Source organism: Ceratotherium simum, chromosome 16, assembly GCF_057802395.1.
Source record: "Ceratotherium simum simum isolate JZ-2026a chromosome 16, ASM5780239v1, whole genome shotgun sequence".
Classification (NCBI taxonomy): Eukaryota; Metazoa; Chordata; class Mammalia; order Perissodactyla; family Rhinocerotidae; genus Ceratotherium; species Ceratotherium simum.
The window spans coordinates 29,393,552-29,400,588 of NC_141915.1; the positions used below are offsets into that span (position 1 = coordinate 29,393,552).

Sequence of the window (7,037 nt, forward strand, 5' to 3'; positions counted from 1 at the left end):
ACCTGCCGGTCAGTCATGTAGGCCACACGTGTGGGCTGTGCCAGCCTGGAGCAGGGCTTCCAGTCCAGTGCTTCTGTTCTACTCACCTGGGTGGTTCTCATTGTCTCTGCGTCCTCATCTCAGACCTGGCCCCTTTCTCATTCCTGACTCTGTCTCTGGCCTTGTTCTGTTTCTCCTGGTTTGAGGCCCAGCAGAGCTGGGAGTCATCGCAGGGCTGGGGGAGAAATCCAGGGTACAGGGACCCTGAGCCCCACCTCAGTTCCATCCCTCTTCAACTCCAGCCTCAGGGTGGGAACCAGCAAAAGGCTTAGCCCCTCCAGAAACATCCTGACCCTAGAAGCTCTGTGGATGTAGAGGCTGGGCCTCAGTCTCTCTCCTCAAGAAAAAAAAAATCAGTGGTGGTCTTTGGCCTTGGGCATTGAGGGCATACAAAGGAAAAGCAGCCTCTGTTGTCACCCCCACCCTGCTCAGGACAAGAGAGGGGCTGCGTTGGAGACTGTTGAGGGATGAGCGTGTCCCTCAGAAGGAACTTCAGGTCTGACTTGCCGCAGGTCACATGCTGAGGGAGTCTGTGGCAGAGCTGGGCCCCGAAGCCAGGCCTCCTGGCTCCCAGTCTGTGACTCTCCTTTGCTGGGACAAAGCATCTCTGTGGTGATGGCTATGGGAGTACTCTAAGCAGAGGGTGGGGAGGCAAGATGCTCTAGGAGGAGGGGCCCTGAAGGGTGGGGGTCCAGGAACCCAGGTTACTGCACAACTTTGATATTCTTATCCTCTTATCGCCTGGGGCAGCCACTTCCCCTCCACCCAGGGTCTGAGGCAGCGGTGGTCCGTTAAAGGAGTACTGTCCCATTTCTGGCCAGCTCGCCCTCCTCGCCACTGTCTCTTCAGACACTGGCGGGTGAAGGGCCCTGTTCCCCTTTCTTTGTCCCATTTAGGAGCCTGGGGATGGATAACAATTTTCCAGATTGAGAGTTGCCCTTCCTGAAGGAAAGGATGTGAGGCAATCTCCCTCCCTCCTGCACCCTTCTGTGCCTATCCTTTTCTGGGCCTTGAATCAGAGAGTTCCCTGAAATCTGTGTGGACCTAACCCTGAATGGAGGACCCAGAGAAGAGGCCTATGGCTTTCTGGGAAGGAGCCACTGGGTGAGTCTCATCCACTCCTACTCCTCCCTCTCCAATCTATTCCTTTTGACTCCAGAGCCAAGCCCACTGAGAGGCTTGGAGTACCTTGGGGAAAACGTGTAGCCCAGACCCAGCTCACCTCAGCCCCTGGCCCAGACCCACACCCTGTTCCCCTCCCCCAGGCAGGGGCCCTGGGATGGGCAGCTTCCTGCCTTCCCCATGGGGAAAGCGGGGGTGGCATGCAGGTGGGCGGGCCCCGTGCCCACATCCGGTGGCTGCCAGAAACTCTCCTGGAGCCTCTTTCCCTCCACTCCTCCAAGCCCAGTGGCACCCATGCCCTGCCTTAGACCCTGGTCCTTACCACGGTTCTGCCCTGCCTTCCTATCCCTACAGGCCCTGAGGGAAGCATGAACACCCAGTCTAGTGTCAACAGGCCCACCTGGCCCAAGTGTGACCCACCCCCATACTGTGCTGAGGGCACAGGCCTGGTCTCCTGCCAGCTGGGGCTGGGGGAGGGGTGACTTTGTAGGGTGCTGAGGGCAACTGACTACATGGAGGGTACTGTGATGTGCTGGCCCAGACCCCCCTTATTCATCTCTATCTCTGTGGCCTCTCTGGGCAGCACATATTGAGGAGCCACGGCTTGGTCTGAATGCCACTGCTGTCCCGAAGGGAAAGGAGTTTTCTAGGCTGGGGTCGCTGGAGGTGGGGCTCAGAGAAAAAGTCCTTTTCTTGTACTGGAATTCACTCACTGAAGGCCCCGACAGGGAGCCCTTGTCTCCTGGGGTCACTCAGTGCCTTGAGTCAATCCCAGACTCTTGAACCATTCCCTGGAGCTGGTGCCGTGGGGGAGGAGCAAGCCTGGGGTCCCGGAAGCCACCTGCCCAGGGCGTGTGAGATGGTCTCTTCAGCCCCCCTCCCGCCAATACCCAGCCTTGTCTCTGGTTTCCTGTCAGTCTGTCCTCCCTAGGGAGGGGAGGGGCGCGCTAATCGCTGTGGTGTGGGGGCGGGCTCCAAGACCGTTGGGCGCCCTGAGATCTGGCCCACGTGGCCTCGGGGTTATAAGCCCTGCCCGCCCTGAAGGGAACCCCACTTGGGAGACTGGAGCACAGGACTTGCTCCCTTCAGCCCTGCAGCATCAGGTAAGTGTTCGACTTTCACTTCACTCCCCACCGGGCTCCTTGACTCTGGGCCTCAAGGGGCAGTGAGGGGCTCCGGCTGCAGGCCCTGGGTGGAGAGGCTTTGGGGAGGGGCTTCAGGGGCTTGGGTGCCAAGGCTTACAAGCAAAGCTCTAGGCAAAGAGGTGCAATAACCCTCAGATCTACCGGCCTTCATGGTGGGACAGCTCCTCAAAATCCTGGGCCTTGACTTCCCTCTAGACAAGGAAGGTAAAATGGCTCCTGGGCCCCAGATGAAGAAAGAGGGGTCCAAGGCTTCAAGAGACAAGGTGTCATCGCTGGGCTGGGGAACGGCAGAGGGTGGGCACAGGCTGAAAAGTGAGACTCGGTGTGAGCGAGAGGCGCTAAGCGTCTCCCTCCACCCAACATGGCTACCCTCTGCGTTGCAATAGCCTTGGGCTCCTGCCTGAGGAGCTCTGGGCAGTGAGGGAGTCAAGGCTTTGGGCTGGTGAGGAGGCTGGGGATGGAGGCCTTGTGGGGAAGGAGGCTGTGGCTGCCTCATTTGGACTCTAGAGGGCAAGTATTGTGGCTGGGGGGGGTCACTCGAGGGGTCAGAAATGGGGACTGTGGTGAGGCCTCCAGAATGGCCATGGTCTCTACCTGAGTACCCCTGAAAGTTGGGGGGATGGGGTGGAGCCCTAGGGGGAAGGGAAGAGGGAACCAAAGAGGAAGTGGGGGGAGGGAGGTAGAGGAGGCAAGTCTGGCGCCATGCTGAGTCACCGCCCACAAGGCCCAGGGCGGGCCCTCTGGGGGCCACGGGGCAGGGTGTTGGGGTCTTGGGAAGCCATGAGGAGGGCTGGGGGGCTCTTGAAACAGGAGTCAGGAGGAGGAGCGGGCGGCCTGAAGAGTACCTGCAGACGGACAGACAGACAGTGCAGTCACCCATAAAGTAGAAAGCACTACTAACAGCACTGGAGGGTGTAGTGTTTCCTACTTTATGGATGAGTGTACTGTGGGCTTCGGAGACCACGCCGCTGCCGCCCGCCACCGTCTTCCTCCACGCTCAGGACCGTGCGTGACAGGTGAGCCCCTCAGGCATCCTCCCCACCCTGCTCAGACCCCTGAAAGGCCCTCACTGCCCACCACGGTGCTGTCCCTCCTGGTTCCGGCCAACCGGGGAAATGCCACATCAGCTCCTCTGCTGCCTCGAGGTCTGGGAGGGCTGGACATCTGGACCTGATGCAGCTGCGGAGAGGCCCCGGCATGGGGGCCCAGACGCCAGTGGACAGATGCCAGGACAAAGAAGAGGAGGGAAAGGAGGGTAGATGGAAGGGAATGGGGTGCCAGGGACTCCAACACTAATAAAGAATGGACTCTGCTTCTCTTTTGTCTGAGACTCTGTTGCTGGGATTGGGGGGCTGAATGGGCTTAGCAGGCACATGGATGGGATGGGTGCACAGAGGGGCCGGGAGGGAGAATCACTCTCACTCTCTTGAGATATATGGGTTTGACCCTGCCTGTGAGACCAGAAGAGGGCTCTGGGCCTGGCCGGGCCGCAGCTGCCAAGGAACAATGCCTGGGGGTGAGGACCTCCCTGCAAACCGAGGAAAGGGGGCAGGAGATGGAGGGGCAGGGTTGTGAGGGGCCCTTCCACCTTTAACCTAGCTCTGGCTCTGCCCTCTACTTGCTTTCCACACCCCTAAACTGAAGGCTGCCTACCTCCAGTTCTTTTTTTTTTTTTTTTTTTGGTGAGGAAGACTGGCCCTGGGCTAACATCTGTTGCCTATCCTCCTCTTTTTTCTTGAGCAAGATTGTCCTTGCGCTAATACCAATGTCAATCTTCCTCCATTTTGTATGTGGTATGCCACCACAGCATGGCTTGATGAGTGGTGTGTAGGTCTGCGCCCAGGATCTGAACTCGTGAACCCCAGGCCACTGAAGTGGAGGGTGTGAACCCAACCGCTATGCCACCGGGCCGGCCCCTACCTCCAGTTCTAATCTAAGAAAGTCTAGAGGGTTGTTGGTAATATAAGAATTGGACACACACACACACTGTGGCCCCAACACAAAGCATCTTTTACATAGACAAGGGCACAGATGCTGCTATACAAAGCACACACACCAGCATGCGTGTGCATTTACATCCAGGGGCCCTGTACATGTATGCTATCAACACACGTGTATGGTGACATACACATGTGACATGGCTGGCATGTCACACAATGACACACAGGGATATACACACACTCAGGACACATACATATTCAATAGTACACACACATACAATGATATAAACACATATGATGTGTGTCACATGTAGAAGAATACAAATACACACATAGTGACATTCACAATAAACACATTGGTTCCATACACATACAAATACAGTGACACATTCATACCTGATGATAAATATACAATAGGTATATAGTGATATCTATATATCTAGATACATAGATATAAATAAAACCATGTCATTGTACGGCATTACACATATTTACATGACTGTATGATAGTGCATCATTACATATTGCGTAATGCCATATAATGGCATCCATATACATATTGTGTCATACATTTTGTAATTTATACACACACAATCGTAGCTCACACATACATAACAGCACACAGACACTATGGCAAGTAGGCATCTATGCAATGGCACACACATAGAAACGTGCATACGTATATACCAGCGAGACTTATAGACTCATAATAGCACACACACATACATACATATATAGATATGTATGTGTGTACGTATGTAAAATAATATAACTGCCCCACACACATATACAGAGATAACTATGCAGTCATGCACCGCACAATGATGTTTCAGTCAACGACAGACCACATATATGACAGTGGCCCCATAAGATTATTACCATATAGCTTAGATGTGTAGTAGGCTATACCATCCAGGTTTGTGTAAGTACACTCTGTGATGTTTGCACAATGACAAAATCGCCTAACAATGCATTTCTCAGAACATGTCCTCATCGTTAAATGACCCTACACACCTAGGCTATATGGCATAGCCTATTGCTCCTAAGCGACAAACTTGTACAGCATGTTACTGTACTGAATACTGCAGGCAACTGTAACACAATGGTAAATATTTGTGTATCTAAACATAGAAAAGATATAGTAAAAATATGGTATAAAAGATCAAAATGATACACCTGTATAGGGCACTTACCCTGAGTAGAGCTTGCATGACTGGAAGTTGCTCTGGGTAAGTCAGAGAGTGAGTGGTGAGTGAATGTGAAGGCCCTGGACACTACCGTACACTATACAAACATTGTACACTTAGGCTACACTAAATTTATAAAAAATATTTTTCTTTCTTCAATAAATTAAACTTAGCTTACTGTAACTTTTTTATTTTATAAACTTTTTAATTTTTTTTAACTTTTTGACTTTTAATAATACTGAGCTTAAAACACAAACATATTGTACAGCTGTACAAAAATATTTTCTTTCTTTATATCATTCTATAAGCTTTTTTCTATTTAAAAAGATTTTCATTTATTTTTTCTTTTTAAACTTTTTTGTTAAAAACTAAGAGACAAACACACACATCAGCCTACGCCACACAGGGTCAGGATCATCGACATCACTGTCTTCCACCTCCGAGTCTTGTCCCACTGGAAGGTCTTCAGAGGCAATAACACACTTGGAGTTGTCATCTCCTATGATAACAACGCCTTCTTCTGGAATACTCCATGAAGGACTTGCCTGAGGCTTTTCTTAAGGAGGTGTTACTCTTTTCAGAAATATGTCCATGGTGGTTTGCTTCTTTTTTCCATCATAGATTTGCTTGTAAGCAGATAATGCATCATGAACATTCCTCTCTACTAATGACAACCTATGACGTTACAATGGCTATGATGTCACTAGGCGATAGGAATTTTTCAGCTCCATTACAATCTTATGGGACCACCGTTGTATATGCGGTCCATCGTTGACTGAAAGGTCCTTACGCGGCACGTGACTCTATGTGCATACTACACATATGCATGCACATAATGGCATGCCTGTATACCCTGACATAAATATCAGTGACACACATCATGTAGTGGTGCCTATATTAATCCACATACTGCTTTAGGGAAGTGAAGATGTCACCTCCACCCCGTGCATCAACTCTGGCCTGGGTGGAGCCCATGGTCAAGGGCTCTGTGGTTTAGTGCTGCTGCTGCTATTCCTCAGGGGTGCCACACGAGGGCCCCTGACCTCGGCCGAGACTGGCTTCTGTGCAGATGGACTGAGTCCCGGGTTCAGAGGGGACAGGGGCCGCCTCCCTGAGGCATCTCCCAATACCCCTGTCTTTGAGGACTCTATCTAAGCCCCTGCCCCCACAAAGAGGCTGACTTGTGGGTGGGGGAGTTTCCACGTCCTTGTCCCAAAAAGCCATTTCCTCATAGCAAAAATGCCTAAGGCTAGAGAGAAGATGAACTTCCTGCGAGCTTGGGGCATAAGCCTGCCCAACAGGCCATGTGGTCTCCCCTGCTGGCCCTAGATGGCCCGGTTGCCCCCAGAATGCAGTCTACCAGGAGGAAGCTGAAACAATTCTCTCAGCCTGTTTCCACCTGTCTTTTTGCTTCTGCCTTCCTGTTTTCATTTTCTTGATTTCTGTCTTTGTTTCACCTCTAATCCCATCTTGTCTGTTCCTGCTCTGCTCCATGGCTGGATCTCTGTCTATCTGTCATACTACCCCATCTCTGTCTCTACCAGACTTGGGTTGGGGCCGATGTGGGGAGGACTGTCTGCAGCCCCCTTGCCTCTGTACCCTGG

At 52.1% G+C, this 7,037-nt stretch overlaps 1 long non-coding RNA gene across 1 annotated transcript; it reads left to right on the top strand.

The window, feature by feature from the left end:
• The first annotated feature begins 899 nt into the window (after positions 1-899).
• On the top strand, positions 900-3,624 carry LOC147914981 (uncharacterized). The gene is made up of 2 exons (XR_015554590.1): positions 900-2,264; positions 2,442-3,624. It is a non-coding gene; the product is annotated as an uncharacterized LOC147914981 (long non-coding RNA).
• The last annotated feature ends 3,413 nt before the right edge of the window (positions 3,625-7,037 follow it).